This window comes from Babylonia areolata, chromosome 1, assembly GCF_041734735.1.
Source record: "Babylonia areolata isolate BAREFJ2019XMU chromosome 1, ASM4173473v1, whole genome shotgun sequence".
NCBI classification, from domain to species: Eukaryota; Metazoa; Mollusca; class Gastropoda; order Neogastropoda; family Buccinidae; genus Babylonia; species Babylonia areolata.
In genome coordinates, this window is record NC_134876.1 from 17,106,922 (window position 1) to 17,124,289 (window position 17,368).

Below are 17,368 nucleotides of genomic sequence, written 5' to 3' on the forward strand. Positions count from 1 at the left end.
CATAATATACATAAAGAAACCTACACAAGGCACACAAATAAGTAGACAAATAACAGACAGATAAACAAATAGACAAATAAACGAATAAATAAATCTTTCGTCCTCATTGTATCAGTTAGAGACCATCCTTGTGAGAAGACACTTGAACAAGGCAATGGCAAAACATAATTAATCATTTTCGTACCTTAACTAGATGTTGGTAGTGATTCATGATTCATTAAGTCTCTGCGCTTAAAAGCCAGAAAAAGAAACTTTGAAAGATTTAGTTTACTGTCGAGTCCACCATTCAAAATACTTGCACATTGCTGATCCCGTGTCAAGTATGAGTTGGAACTATTTATACAATATTTCAACCGAAGGTCACTGTAGTTTGGGCATTCTAACAGTACATGGAATTCATCTTCACAGTCAGCAGAACAAAGAGGGCAACCCATTTGACCAACAGGGGAAAAGCGGTGTATGTGGCTATTTATAGCCGAAACACCCATTCTGAAACGTGTAAATATTGTTTTGAAATATCTATTATTAATGTGATCAAGGTATTTTTCACATTCAATGGCGCTTTTAAACGAATGTACATTTGTACAGAGGTTTTTTACGTATGTAACCCAGTTTTGTGCATTGTTACTTCTGTTTTGTATGTCGTAAAGCATATCATAGGCTTTCCTAGAATATCTAGACAATGGCTGTTTATGTAGCCGAAACCAATATAGTATACATCTCGCGGCAGAGTTTATGAACAATGGGTATCTTCCAAGTTCGCCGTATACCATATCATTAGGGGTGAAAGGTGGGACGTTTAGCAGTAATTTGCAAGCTTGCAAATGGATCCTTTCTATGAATTCTCGTGGTTTGAAACCCCATAGCTCCGAGCCATACAAAAGCGAGGGAACGACCTGAGCATCAAAGAGCTTGAAAAACAGTTTAGGGGAATAGTATCCAAGTTTCCTTAAAGTTTTCAAAATTACGAAGGTAGCTTTCTTAGCACGGATAACATGTTCAAATCCAGTAGTAACTTCAAAACTAAGTTTAGTTGAAAATAGGACACCTAAATATTTGTAAGAGTTAACTATTTCTAAGCAATCTTGACCATAAAACCAATGTTCTTTCTTTCCTAAGTATCCACCTTTACGAAAAACTATAACTTTACTTTTATCTAGGTTCACTTTCAAGCGTAATCTTTGTGCACACTCATTTAGAACATTCAGCTGATTTTGTAAACCTGAAATGGTGGAAGACATAAGAGCAATATCATGAACAAATCGTAAAATAAAGATTTCAATATCATTTGGTTGGAACTGTATTCCATGGTTACCCCGCGTAAACATTTCATGTGCAAGCTCATTAATAAAGAGCGAGAATAGAAGAGCATCCTTGTTTCAGACCTTGCATACATTTAAAATATTTGGTGCATGAATTACCACATCTAACACAAGATTGTATCGTACTATACATACTCCTCAAAATATTGAACATTCTACCTTTAACACCAATTCTAAGCAGTACACCGAACAATAGGCTGTGTTGTACTCTGTCGAAGGCTTTACTGAAATCTATGAATGCAACATAGAATTTCTTATTTCTTGACAGATGCTTCTCGATGCAGGCATGCAGAGTGAAAATGTGGTCAGTGATGGAATATGATTTTCTAAATCCCGCTTGCGCTTCTGAAATAATTGAGTTCGTTTCTGCCCAAGAAACGAGTCGATTATTTAAAATGTTTGTGAAAACTTTACTTAAGTTATTGATCAGAGAAATACCCCGATAGTTGTTAGTATCATTAGAATCCCCATATTTAAATAGAGGGATTATGATGGATTTCGTCCATTCCTCTGGAAAAATACCATCTCTAAAGAGTTTGTTGAAGTATGTAACTAGGAAAGGGAGTATTGGGTCTATTGAAGCTTTCAAGATTTCACTTATAAGATCATCTGGTCCAGCAGCTTTGCCATTTTTAAGACCTTGGATGGCTTGCTTAATTTCCTCTGCTGTGATGTCTGAATCCAGGATACAATCGAATACCATATCCGAGACGTTAAGTGCAGGTTGGTGCTGATTCTCTTCATAGCCAGAATTCAGCAGATGGTCGAAGTGGACCAGCCACTCATCCTGAGAAATGTTGTTAGCTAAGTGGGCTCTACTGCGATATTTACTGATCTCTGACCAGAAAGCCTGAGAATCGTTTGCAACACTCATCAGAGAATCGATGCGCCCTTGATTAAAGTTACGCCTTTTCAGGTCCTTTAGATTGTTATATTTCCTTCTTAGCTGCAGATAGATGTTTTGCTCATTAACGTCCCCAGATCTTTTAAAAAGTGTCAGCGCTGATCTAACTATTCTTTTGTTTTCCTGGCATTCTTTATCAAACCATGTTTTTCTTTTGATAATGCTTCTAGCAGGGCGCCTTGAGCGTACACAGGCACTAGCATTCATTAGACAGCTCGTAAGCTCCTGAAGAGCTGTGTTGATATTTGTATCAATCAAAGAGGATGCATAATCTATGTTATGAAAGAACAAATCGCTATAAGATACTTTTGTAAATTATGTCATCCTTTCCTTTCTCCAGACAATTCTTTCTGTTTCATAATGAAACGAACATGGCACTAGTGATTCCCCTTTGATTTCAAATAAAACTGGCATATGTTCTGAATCAACTCTGCTGCAAACTGAAAAACTGGTAATATTGTCAAATCGCTGGAAACAAGGCAGTAATCGATAACGCTACATCCATGTGCTGATATGAAGGTGTAGCCAGGACTAAAGTTACTATGGTTATAACCGTTCATGATACATAAATCAAAGCATGCACAGAAATTTAACATAGTTTCACCAAAAATATTCAATGTTTCATCTTTTGACAGCCTTGATTCTTTGAAGAAAGGAGTTAAGTGGAGGGGTCTGGAGGTCAGATCGGTGTGTGACCACGTTACTTGGAGATTGGCTGTCCTTGCATTAAAGTCTCCACTACATATCAAATGGGCCTGTGGGTAACGATTGATTAAGTCTAGAATACAATGATCAATGGCATCTATATTGCAAGTAAAATTTGATGTTTTATGGTGTACTGAACCAGATGGTGGGATATAAACAAATACCATAAGCAAATCTTTATCCCATTGTAGCATGCATTTAGAAATCTTGATGCAGACCACATGCTCGGTATTGACCACTATTGGTGTTATGAATTTGCTCAGGTCTTTATGGACAAGCAGCAGTAACCCCCCGCTTCTACGACCCATATATGAGTGTTTCACTGCTGCTGTTCTAAACATAGTATGATTTCTGAAAACACCCCCCAAATCAAACATACCATCTATATAAGTTTCAATTAGGCACGCAATGTCAAACGTTTGTACAAAGATAAGAAAATCGGAGTCAGCAAGTTTGCTTGCAAGTCCATCAATATTCCACGCCATACAAGACAGGTTCTGAAGAGAACGCGCAACGGGCCGGCCGAATCCCTATTTGTCTGAATTTGTGTGGGTGGTGCTGTTGTGGTCACTGGACTGGAATTTGTCAGTGAGTCGTGTTTGTTTGCTTCTGTCAACGTGTCTGCTTTGTTTGTTTCTAGTTTTGCTTTGTTTGCGTGTAACGGGTGCTCTTTGTGGGGTAAGCCTGGATGTTTCGTTTTCGTGGGTGATGCTGGTAGAAAGCAAGGGGTGGCCAGGAGCTTCTGTGGCTTCAGCCACAATGTTCATTTCCTTGTCGCCCGTGGAAGAATGGTCGCGCCCATAAGGAGACTGCACGACGGGGCGTGGGGGAGTACCGCCAGGAAGAGGATCCAGCTGGGGACGTAGGTCTGTGTCACCAGGTAGAGGGTCCGGCCGGGAATGGTCCGTCATCACAACAGGCAATGGGTGAACCTGGGTCACTGGGGACTGGCTTTCTATGTCGTAAGCCACGTCAGGGGAACGGTGAGCCTCATCTGCAGACGTTCTGTTCACATAAGGAGGAACAGGTGGACTGCAAACCTCATCTCTATGAACAGTGGCTGGACAGGTGGCTGGCTGTCTGGAGGACTGTGGGGACACGGAGACATCAGAAGAGGATAAGGGTTTGTCCACAACTGATAGTGAGGATGAGCCAGGCAGGGTCACTGGGCTGTCTGCCATCCCGTCTTGAACAGTGTTGTCCGCTTGTATTTTGTCGGAGTCAGCTTGCATGGATTTTTTCACAGCAGTCTCTGACACAGGAGAACCGGAGACTACTGGTCTGCCGTGGCAGAGAAGCGATGTCGAGCTCCTGTCATGGTACATGTGATGAGGGAGATGATTTGGCTGGGCTTTGATCTGCTGAGCGTGAGTGGACAGTCTGTCTCTATGTGATGGCATGGGGGGATCTTGGTGTACATCTTGTCTTGTTGATTGCTTGCTGAGCGTGGGAAATTCCTTCATGTCAGAAGGGAAGGGGGGTTGAAGGAAGTCCTTGTCGATTTGCTCAAAACACTCAGTGCTGTCTTCTTCATGGTTCAGGATTCTGTTTGTGGAACTATTCTGTCCATAATTTCGTGATCGATTCCTCGGGTTTTCTCTTTCTCTGAAACACAAGCGACCCCTGAAGAAATAGGCGTTTCTTCCTTCTTCTCTGTGTTGCCGCAGCACATTGTACTGTCGACTGGTGAGATCTGTGGATACACGAATGCCAAGTTCGTCCGCCATGTCTTTTCTGTGTTCTTTATTTTGTAGTACAACCATTTTATCTGGCCATCGGTGTAGACAGGCGATCAGTGGCCGGGGGCGGTGGATTCCATCGCGCAGCGGGCCGACTCTATGAGCTTCCTCCACGTCATCACAGCTCCACTTTTTGGAGGGATAGAACCGGTTTAAAAGCTGGACAACTTTGCGTGTGCACGTTTGGGTATCCAGGGAGAAAGAGAGAGAGAGAGAGAGAGAGAGAGAGAGAGGTGCATGCTACATTGCTTTGCATGTCAGCAAGAGATGCCTATGTGACTGTTGTATTCATGTTCTATATGTGTGTGTGTATATATATATATATATATATATATATATATATATATATATATATATATGGAGAGAGAGAGAGAGAGAGAGAGAGAGAGAGAGAGAGAGATTTGTGTATGTATGTATGTATCTAAGGAAATAAAGTAGATTTAGGGACCAAAAGGGAAAAATGATGACGAGCAAAAATAGGATCACACATACACACACACACGCGCGCGCGCGCACTCACCCCACACATTCACACGCACGACTTTACACGTGCATGCTCATTCACATACTAATGGCAATACATGAAGGACCAGACACCCCCCCCCCCCCCCCCCTGGCCTGCCACCAAACGTGAAGAAAACAAAGAAGAGGAGATGGACGGGAAATGCAGTACGATGAAAAGAGGACACCGGGCAACAACCAGTGGAAGAACCAGATGAAGAAGATAAAATGTATCAGCAGGATGGAAGAATAAGCCCAGGACAACAACAACCAAACAAGCTGCAGCTCTGAAGATGAAGTCAGAGGATAAAAGGCGACGAACCCGAAGGGCAAGAGACAATGACAGAAAACACGAGAAGAGAACCCACAGACATACAGAAACAGCCAACTCTGAACCATTAACAGACAAAAATGGACATAACCAAATACAAAGTACATTACAGACACAACACAATAAGGATGGTCTCAGTATAGACCAGTCATCCCTGATGACGGAAATGTCTGATTTCCCTTAAATAAAAAAAAAAAAAAAAAATCTGCACTGGAACAAAATAAGTATGAGTATCGGTGCTTAGCATTATCATGCAAAATTTTACACAGTGCATAATGATTATAAAACATGTAAGTAAATACACAAATGTGCCTTTCTCCTCAATGTATGTGTCCATACGCGTGCACGTGAATTCATGCGAGAATGTGCATGCGTATACATGCGTGTGTGTGCACGACATGGAATTCACGTTTTCACTATATTTCCACAGGCAGTGGAAACAAACACTTGTGAACTCACACACACACACACACACACACACACACACACACACACATACACACACACAGGTGAGTTTGTGATCATGCATTTTTGTATAATGTCTGAGAGGTAAATGTTTGTCCCTCGGATTCAAAGATGACCATGGAAGATCAGTGGTTGTGAGTCCAGAGGTGATTGGTGTAGCCAGTCTGGGCCCTGAAGGTGCGCCCACATGTGGGACACAAGTCAGTGGGTGCTGTCGTGACAGTGAATGCTGCTCGGACCTTGTGCACAGCAAGCTTTCGTTGCGCCTTGGTGATGTGCATGGCTTCAGCTGTACGGGCTCATGTGGTGATTTTGCTGCACCAAGCTGCACGGACCAGAGTAAGCGTCTCCCAAGTGTTGATGTCGACACCCAGGTCTTTGAAGGACGCTTTTCGGCAGTCTTTGTAGCGTTTCTTCTGCCCCCCAACTGAGAGTTTGCCCTGTCACAGATCTCCGTACAGCAGCTGCTTAGGAAGTGGACTGTATGGCACTCTAACCATTTGTCCAGCCCACCTGGTTTTGGCTTTCTGCAGGAAGGTGTCTCGCAGGCGTAAAGGAGGATGGTAAGGACCACTGCACAGTAGACTTCAGTTTGGTGGTAGTGCTGTGTTCTCTCTGCTGCCAGACGTTCTCATAGAGTCTCCCAAAGGCGGCACTGGCTTTGTCGATTCTGTTGTTGACCTCAACGTCAATGTTCACTGCACGAGAGAGTGCGCTGCCCAGTTAGGTGAAGTCGTCGACTGCCTGGAGGATCTGCCCCTTCACTATGAGGCGCAGCTTCTGATATGGCTTTCCTGGGGCAGGCTGGTATATACCTTCAGTCTTTTTGGTGCTGATGTTGAGACTGAAGTTGTCACAGGCTTATGAGAAGCAGTACATTTGACACTGCATCTTTTGCTCTGTGCTGGGGTTGAGTACTCAGTCATCAGCAAACAAAAAGTCTCTGAAGACAGCTTCTTTCACCTTTGTAACAGCATGCAGATGTCTGAGGTTGAAAAATCTCCCGTCAGTCCTGTACCTGACCTAGATTTCCTTCTCCACAGTCACGGAAGACATCTATCAGCATGGCAGAGAATACCATACTGAACAGAGTTGGGACGAGAACACAGCCTTGTATGACGGCGTTTGTCACTGGGAAGGCCTCTGACTCGTCTCTCTCATCCAGAACTGTCACCATCATGCCGCCGTGAAACTGCCGTACAATTGTGATGAACTTGCTAGGGCAGCCAAATTTCTCCATAATCTTCCACAAGCCTTGTCTGCTGACCATATCGAAAGCCTTGGTCAGATCGACAAAGGTCATGAAGAGCTCGCTTTGTTGCTCCTGGCATTTATCTGGAGTTGGTGTGCAGGAGAAATCATGTCTGTAGTCCCACGTTCAGCACGAAATCCGCACTGTCTTTCTGGGAGGAGTTCTCGCCCAAGATGTTGGAGAAGGCGGTTGAGCAGGACATGGGCCAGAATCTTACCACCAATGGACAAGAGGGAGATGCCTCGGTGGTTGTTGCAAGACTGGAGTTGCCTTTCCTCTTGTAGATGTGGACTGTGCTGGAATGTTTCATCTGTTAAGGGATCTGTCCCTCATTCCACATGGACTGGAAGAGTTCAGTCAGCTTTTGCATCATGGCAGGGCCTCCTGCTTTGTATACCTCAGCAGGGATTGCATCAGACCCTTGCGCTTTGCCACAGGAGTGTTGCTTCACTGCCTTCCTGACTTCGTCTTCTGAGGAGGAGGGTGTCTGTGAGATGGAGGCAGGACGGTTGAGCAAGATACAGAAGTGCTCATCCCATCGCTCCAGAATCTGCTTCTTCTCTGTCAGCAGCTGCGTCCCATCTGTGTTTAGGAGGGGTGAGGACCCAGAGGACTAGGGTCCGTGTACAGTCTTAAATGCACAGTAGAAGCGCTTTGTGTCGTGGCTGTATGCGTAGTCCTGGATTTCATCCACCTTCTTGCTGAGCCAGCTGTCCCGCATCCAGCGAGTTTCTTCTGCACCTTTCTTTTTGTCGTTAACAAGGTCATTTTCCTTGGCTTGTGACGTGGAGTCATTCTGATGCGGTCTGAACAGTTGATTTTTCTCTGTTATCAGTGGCTGTATTTCTTCATCATTCTCATTGAAACAGTTTTGGTTTCTTCGGGTCGCTGGCCCAAGATGTTTGAGGGCAGTAGTGTAGGTGGTTCGTCCGTCGGGATCGACGAGGACCATCTAGTCATCCTGGGAATGGATGGGTTGGGCTCTGTTGGTGCGCAGATGACTGGTCAGGCCAATTTGCGCCCGGAAGTCTGGCATTCACAGAGTCTGGCATTCACCTCGTCGTCGATGACAACTGTGCGAGAGAGTGTACTGCCCAGGTATGTGAACTTGTCCACCGCGTTCAGTCGTTGCCCGTTGATGAAGATGTTTGGTTCAACATAAGGCCTTCCTGGAGCTGGCTGGTGCATCACCTCAGTCTTCTTTGTGCTGATTGTGAGGCCAAAGTTGTCACAGGCAGCAGAGAACTTGTCGACGCTGTGTTGCATGTCAGCTTCAGAGGCAGCTTCGAGAGCGCAGTCATCAGCAAACAGGAAGTCATTGGCGGTGTCTGTCCTCACCTTGGTTTTTGCTTGAAGCCTCCTGAGGTTAAAGAGTGAGCCATCTGTGCGGTACCTGATGCCAATGCCTACGTCAGCGTCTTTGAAGGCATCTGTCAGCATGGCTGAAAACATGAGACTGAACAGGGTGGGGGCAAGAACACACCCTTGCTTGACTCCGTTGGAGACAAGGAATGGTTCTGAAGTCTCTCCGATGTCTTGGACTCGGGCCAGCATCCCATCGTGTAGTTGCCGTATGATGGTGATGAAATTTCTGGGACATCCGTACTTCGCCATGATTCTCCAAAGGCCATCTCTGCTAAGAGTATCGATGGCCTTGGTCAGATCGACATAGGTGGAGTAAAGGTCGGTGTTCTGTTCCTGACACTTCTCCTGGAGCTGCCTGGCAGCAAACACCATGTCGATAGTCTCGCGTTCTTTCCGGAAGCCACACTGTAGTGTAGACAGCGTCTCTGAAGGCCATCCTCTGTGATAGTAATGACAAGGTCATGTGTGGCACACGTCTTGAGGAGCAGAAGGCCATTGCTGTTACAATTGCCAGTGCCATGTCTTCCAATGATCCCCTCCCAGATTTTGGTAGTCTGTCCCTACTCTGGCATTGAAGTCCCTGAGAACAATGAGCTTCTTTGACTGTGGAAATGCTGAGATGAGGGCGTCATGTTCTTCATAGAACATTTAATGTCATCTGGGTTGGTCATGGTGGGAGCGTAGGCACAAATCAGTGTCATCAACTGCCCTGCCAACATCAACGACGAAGCCATTACTCACTCGCCCCAGGTAGAGATAAACGTGGACCTCGAAAACCCCACCCCCCGCACCCCCCGACGCCCCTCATCCCCCACCCCCTCCCCCCCTCCCCCCATCCCCCCACAGAAGATAAAGTCAGGAAGGCAGCGAAGCAACTCTCCTGTGGCAAATCATAAGGAGCCGATGCAATCCCTGCTGAGGTATACAAAGCAGGAGGCCCTGCCATGATGCAAAAGGTGACTGAACTCTTCCAGTCCATGTGGAAGGAGAGACATATCCCGCAACAGCTGAAAGATGCCAGCACAGTCCACATCTACAAGAGGAAAGGCAACCTCCAGTCTTGCAACAACCACCAAGGCATCTCCCTCTTGTCTCTTGTCTATTGCTGGGAAGATTCTGGCTGGTGTCCTGCTCAACCGCTGTGCACCAACTGCAGGAAATATGTCAAGAGCAACACAGCGACCTCTTCATGACCTTTGTCGATCTGACCAAGGCTTTCGATACGGTCAGCAGAGAAGGCTTGTGCCAGCAAGTTCATCACAATCATACGGCAGTTCCACGACGGCATGATGGTAACATTTCTAGATGACAGAAACGAGTCAGAGGCCTTCCCAGTGACAAACGGAGTCAAACAAGGCTGCGTTCTTGCTCCCTCTCTGTTCAATATGGTATTCTCTGACATGCTGACAAATGCCTTCCGTGACTGTGAAAAAGGAATCCACGTCAGGTACGGGACTGACGGGAAATTGTTCAACCTCAGGTACCTGCAGGCTGCTACAAAAGTGAATGAGACTGTCTTCAGAGACTTTTTCTTTACCAAGCACCATATGTCTGGAATTCTCTTTCCCTGGATCTCCTGATGTGATGAAGCAAAGTCCTTTTTGTCTGTCTCCCCCACCCTCAACACTCCACTTGTGCCCCTCCCCCACCCATTATCCACCACCATTAAGTCTTCCTGTAGTGTGTGTGTGCTTGTGAGTTGGTGTTTTACCTGGTAAAATAAGTGCGAGTGTGCTTTCCAAGGCAGAAAACCCTCCCTCATGTAGAAATAAAACCCACCAGGTTTGTGTGTGTGTGTGTGTGTGTGTGTGTGTGTGTGTGTGTGTTGTGTTGTGTTGTGTGTGTGTATGTGTGTGTGTGTGTGTGTGTGTTGCTGTGAACTGGTGTTTTGAACAACAAAAGTTTTCGGCGTTTCATGGATTTCAGTTCAAAATAACAAGGGGAATGCATTTTTTTCTCCTGCACCTCATTTTATGTGGTGACTTTTCGCAACATCCGTGGTTTCAGCCCGGGACGTGACGTCAGTGTCAGGATAAACTTTACCGGAACACAAAACTCTGGTTGACGTATGCGATGAGTCTACTTACACGAGGTCAAGTTAAGCAAGGAAGATAAACATACAGATATAACGAAAACTGACTGCAGCCAAAGAGTTAGCCCACTCTTTCTATGTGATCATACAAATTCATTATAAATCTTCTGTCGTAATGCAAACAAATAAACAAAAGGCAAACCTGTAAAAAAAACCCACCAAAAACAACAACAACAAAAAAAACAACAATCTAGCTATTGAGATTACATATTCTGGTAAACTAAATGCTTTCTGTTCGTCATTCAATAGTGTTGTTTGTCTGTTACCGTACTTCAGATACTGAATTTCTGTTATGGTATTTCTGATATTTAACAACTAAATTTGAACAGTCAGCCATATGACATGAAACATAATCCTCTCCAGATGACGTATCAGGTCACATCGAAGTTACAATGACGTCAGCGTGTTCTGGATACGTCACTGTAAGAGGAAATCTGAGTAACGATGATTCCCCAATGGGCTGGAGGAAGTCTGTAGCTGTCCTTCCAGGACATGTGGTGATGACCAGTTTTAAAGAGCCTCCAGACCATCAGACAAATGTCAAACTTTTTTGTCCAGTGTACAGTGACACGGACATGCTTTTCATTGTGTGGAGAAGATCTGATATAATGTCTGATTTTGCCCACATCTGCAGGACAGAATTCGCGGTGCATGTTGAGGATGGGGCCCAATGCACCACTTCTTGCTTTCAGCTCTTCTTCTCATTTTTCAATGAGAGTAGAACACCTCAGAAATTACTCTCTGGTTTGTGGAACTGTTCTGTGGACCACTACCCCAGTTTCCATCACCACCTGGCCTGTAACCTGAAGACAGAGTGTGAGGACGGGAGGGATGAAACCGGGCAATGCCCCTTCAGCAGTCCGGAGTGCCAGGGATTGGTGGCACTGTGTGACCGTTGTTACAAACTTGTGGAAAGCCTTGAAGGATTCGACAGCGATGAAAAGGACGGCAACAAGAGGGGTGATGAATACTGTCGTTCTTTGCAGGGTGTTCTGAGTTTGCCCAAGTGTTTGTATGACTGGCTGCACAACCTTATGCAATTAATCAACATACACCCACTGAGAACGGCTAATATTTGGGTTGGGGCATATAATAAAGGGCAATATGCTGATGGTGAATCATTGCCCCTTATGTATAGACTGAGTGTGTTGAGTGAATACAAGACTGTACTTCACCATGTTCCTGTTGGGCCATTCAGCATAAGTTCAACGAAGGTTTGTTTCATAACTATGTCTACAACAACAACAAAATATATAGATGAATTATATCGTGCAAGTTGCCATTTATATATGGTGTACCAATTCGAAAGGGCTATATGTGAATTCGATAAAAATAAGAGCCTGGAGAATTCTGATAATTTGCATACAATTACCTTTGTCAGCACACGGGCTTTTTTGCACAAGGGACAACCGTGTATGGCACAGTGTGGTGATGGTCAATTGACACATACATTTCTCTTGTCTGGTTCTAACAAATTTCACCCGTGTGGCCAAGACCACTCAGTGTCTTCTGTTGGTCAGGGTTGCTTGTCACATTTAGATGCATTTAACTCTACACAGCAACGTGCTGCTTCCCCTCCTTTGTTCACCTGCAGTGATGGGCAAACCACACTATCATACACACTGGTTTGTAACTTTATATATGACTGTGGAGACAGGAGTGATGAACTGTATTGTACGCACTCTCGTTGTGTCAAATCATTCACATGCACTAATGGCCAGTGCCTTTCCTTTGATCAGGTATGTGATCGATTATCTCAGTGTCTGGACGAATCAGATGAAATGGATTGTTACATTTTTTTAGAAATAAGGTTATCTTATCCAAAGATGCTATTCCCTGTGTTAATCAATTACGATGGCATCATGCGGTTCACATCAGTTCGAATGCATCCCAATGAGTCATGTCCTGACAGTCACTATCGCTGTCCTGATAACTACCTACGTGACTGCCTGCCTGTATACACACGATGCAATGGGATGTACGACTGTATCGATCACCAAGACGAAGAGGGGTGCAAGGAAATGACCTGTCCTGGATTCTTCATATGCAGAAATTCCGGAGATTCTAAGGTATGCCTGCACAGTGACCATCTATGTGATGGTTGGCCCCATTGCCCGACGCATGACGATGAAATAGCGTGTGATGTGACCTGCCCTGATGACTGTCTGTGTCGGGGTCATAGCTTTCTGTGTCGTAAGCCTTTCTCTGCTACTCTCTTTCTCCGGCTTCGCTCCTTGGACGCTACAGGGTCTGGCATGACGCTTTCTGATGTAAGCAATAATACTTATCTTATTCATTTGGTTCTCTCACGATGTCATCTGCTCTACTTGCCAAAGATTAGTTTGTTCAACCTAAAGGTTCTTGACCTCAGTGGTAACAGATTTCAGAATGCAAACATTGTGTCATTTCTTGGTTTCAAACATCTTGAGTCTTTATCCCTGGCGAACAACCCACTCATCTCACTTTATGCAGGTGTTCCATCTGATGTGTATCAAAATAAGCTGACACTCATAGACCTGTCATACACAACGGGACTACAATTGCTTGACACCAACGTGATTGCACATTTTCCCTACTTACAGCTACTGAATCTATCATTTACATCAATTCATACTATCAGCCCCGATGGCTTGAAATCCACACCAAGATTAGAAGAATTATACATGGATGGAAGTCCCATCAAAACATTCCCATACGATATGTTGAAGAATCTCCACAGATTACGCCTTTTGTCAACACAAAACTATAAGCTGTGCTGCAATGCAATATTGCCTGATACAGTGCACAGTATTGCTTGCTTTTCCCCAAAAGATGAAATTTCATCGTGTGAAGATCTACTTCAGTCGGGAATGTATCGAGGATTTCTGTGGTTACTCTGTTGTCTCTCTATCATTGGTAACGTCTTCTGTTTTATTTTCCGTTGTTGTGCACGAAAAGTGTCTTCTTCAAGTGGCTTTGGTGTGTTTGTCACCAATCTTACCATGGCCGATTTTTTTATGGGGATTTACATGGCCATTATTGGAGCAGCTGATGAACAGTTTCGTAACACATATCTGTATTTTGATGACACATGGAAAAGCAGTGTGACTTGTAAGGTGGCTGGATTTCTGTCTCTGTTGTCCAGTGAAGTGTCAGCGCTGATCATCTGGCTTATTACAGTAGATCGCTTCATTGTTATCCAGTTCCCTTTCAGCACCTTGCGATTCGAAAAAACGTCAGCTACAGTAGCTTGTCTGTTAACTTGGTTGGTTGGCTGGTTTCTGGCCATCCTGCCTTTACTTCCGATGACATCACACTGGGATTTTTATAGCCAGACAGGCATCTGTATTCCGCTGCCAGTTACAAGGCAAGACTTCAAAGGCAAACTTTATTCTTTTAGTTTGGTTATTGTCTTTAATTTTGTTCTGTTTTTACTCATCTCTTTTGGCCAAGCATCTATCTACTGGTCAGTACAAAAGAATACATTGAAAACTAACACCTCTAAGGAATCACGGGACATGACTATAGCTCGTCGGTTAATTACCATTGCAATTACAGACTTCATGTGCTGGTTTCCCATTGGACTGTGTGGAATGCTGGCATTAGCACAGATCCCTATTCCCGAAGAAGTAAATGTGGCCCTGGCTATATTCGTACTGCCGTTAAACTCAGCGATTAATCCTTTCATGTACACTATCAACACTTTCGTGGAAAAGCGAAGGAAATCCAAAGAAACAAACCTTTTGAAATGGATGGAATCCCATACAGACATGATCGTTACCTGACATTTTATGTGCCATTAACAACCTAAAATCATTGCAATTAATATTATTGAAAAAGTTTTCTGTCATGGAAAAAAAAAATCAGCGACATCCATTTTCTGTCTTTTGAAAATATATCAGCATTATCATCATCATCATCATCATTACTGGTGTCGTTTTCGTCGTCGTTTTCATCGTCACAATTCGTCTTGTTATTATCAGTGTCTTAACGTTGAACCAGGAATTCTAGTGACACTGATTTTCTCCACTTTTATTAACTCAGAGAAAGCGAAAACAAAATTACACGTATATTGATTTTGATCAGTCATGAAACCATGTAGCACACCTGACAATAAACCAGATTCAGTGGGTATAACTTGCAAACCGCCAGTGGCTAGGGCTGAAACCTTGACGATTCATGTCCATGTCAACTCAGTGAAAAAGTTCAGTTTGATTCCACTGGGACTACAGCCAGTCAGGTAGTAATATGTTTTATTTTCATGTGACTTTTTGTGTAGTATGGGATCTCATAGTGCATGAAAAATTTAATGATTTTTTTTCTACTGGAGCTCAGATATAGGTCAAAGTGCAATATGCATTACTCAGACATTGTTTCTTACATGAGCCGTTTGCTCCTTTCAGTCGTAAACAAAGAATATCAACAGACATGGGAAGAAAACAAAAACAACATCATCATCATCAACAACAGAGTGACGGAGAGACAGAGAGAAAGGCGGTGGGATGGAGAGATGGACAGACAGAAGGAAAGACTAGTTACAAAAGACAAAGATAGATGCACTGGGGCAGAGAGACTGAGAAAGAGACAGACAGAAATAGACAGACAGACAGAGAGACGGAGAGATAGCCAGACAGGGAGATAAAGAGAGACGCGGACAGATGGGGAGACAGACTTAGAGACGGAAAAAGAGAGACAAAAAGGGGAGCAGAGGGATAGGTCTGAGAACAAGTCGGGTATCATAGTTTTGGATGCCCTGAAGGGAATGAGTGGGTGAAGCAGGCAAACCAGACAACAGAGACTAAGTTACACAAGTCGAGAAAGAGAATGAGAGAAACGACGAATTTAGATGTTGCGTCAATGGACAGATATTTCCGAATGGAACTGATGCGCCGTAATTGACAATACCAGGGTTGACAGGTCTAACTGATAAATTATTGCATGAACAGTGTGTTGTCAAGAACAACACCGACGATCTTGACTGAGGGATAGATGTTCTGCCAAGTTTGAGTCAACTGTGATGTAAGAGAGCTCTTGTTTAGTTCCTGTTATCATTGCTTCAGCTTTGTCTGCATTCAGTTGCTTATTAAGTCATTCAGTTCTGATTGTCGAGGAATCAATCGGATGTTACTTCAAGAGAGAGGACACATTTTTTCAGGGGAATCGCTTTTCTGAAGTTGAGTGTCATCGGCATAAGAATGATGACTGACACTGTGGTGGATGACAATTTCAGCGAGGGGGGCGGTGTACAATGTGAAGAGCACGGGGCCTAAAACAGATCCCTTTGGGACTCAGACTGGCATGTGTAAACTGTGACAGACCTGGCATTTGGTCAGTGAGATAATATTTCAATCAGCTGAGAGTAGTGCCGTTGATACCAAATGTATGATGAAGACGGGAAATAAGGATCGAATGGTCTATTGTATCAAAAGCGGCTGACAAGTCGAAAAGAGTGTGAAGGGAAATTTTTCCTGACTTGTATGCTAACAGTAAATTATTCAGTATGTGGAGGAGAGTGGTTTCAGTGCTGTGGTCAGCACGATAGGCAGTCTGAAAGGGATGGATGAGATTGTTAAAACGAAGTAATTGTTGAGATGCTTCAGGACGGGTTTTTCTGGAAGTTTTGACAGGAAAGGAAGGTTAGAAATTGGTCAACAGTTTTACAAAGTCTGACTTTGTTGCTGTTTGCTTTGTTTTTCAAGTAACACGAGTGTTACTGGTTCCAACCACCTCCTCCCAAGAACAGTCAGTTCAGTGCCATCAGACACACCTGATAACTCGCAGCATTAGTACGACAATTCAGCAAATGGTTAATGTTTTGTGTGTTGTCATCAGTTGCCTTTATAAAAATAAAAAAACAACAACTTAGGCTTTGTTTTCTTTACACAAAATATTTATTGTTACCATTTGTCGGTCATGTGGGCTATCTTCTGTCTTCTTTATGGAAGAAGATATTTATCATACCTCAGGATCTAGAGGAATGTTCATTTTGACTTAATAATACATCATTCCTATGGAATGACCTTTTTTCTCAAAGCGGAAAATTAAAGCAACTGGCTGTAAGCATGCCACCACCTCAGATAGGGTTTTGGTGGGGGAGGGGGGGGGATGACCATCTTTTCATGAAGCTAAGCTCTATGGCAGTATGTTTTTTTATTACCGAAAAAAGGCGTGTTAGAAAGATTTGTACTCAATGAAAATTAATGAAATGAACAGATTTAAAGTTTCACCCTCCCCAATAGTATTTATACCCATGTGTTCGATTCATGATCAATTTGTGATTTGTGACAGTTTGTCGCTTTTTGCCTGAAACTTCAGATCCTAAAGATGACCTGACTTATGATAAGTATTATTTGCCCATCACAATGGAAAATGGGCAGGGTTGACAGCCAGTTACAAATTAATGTGTACACAGCTGGAGAATTTCGACACCACCTCCCTTCTCATCTGCCTCCCATGAAACAAAAATAAGAAAACAAAAGAAAATAGAAGGACAGATGGGGATTGGGTGTGTGTGGAGAGAAGTGTTAAAGGGTCAGAACTTTCAACTCTGGTAGTTGACATTTTCCATGCTCAGTTTGTTTCAATGAGGTGTCAGCGCGTGGACTTATCCATAGAAGCTACACCACAGATACTGTTTAAAAACGACACAAAAAACAAACACCTAAAAGACAAAAACAAAGAGCAGACGTCTGGCCTTTGCAGATACCTAACAA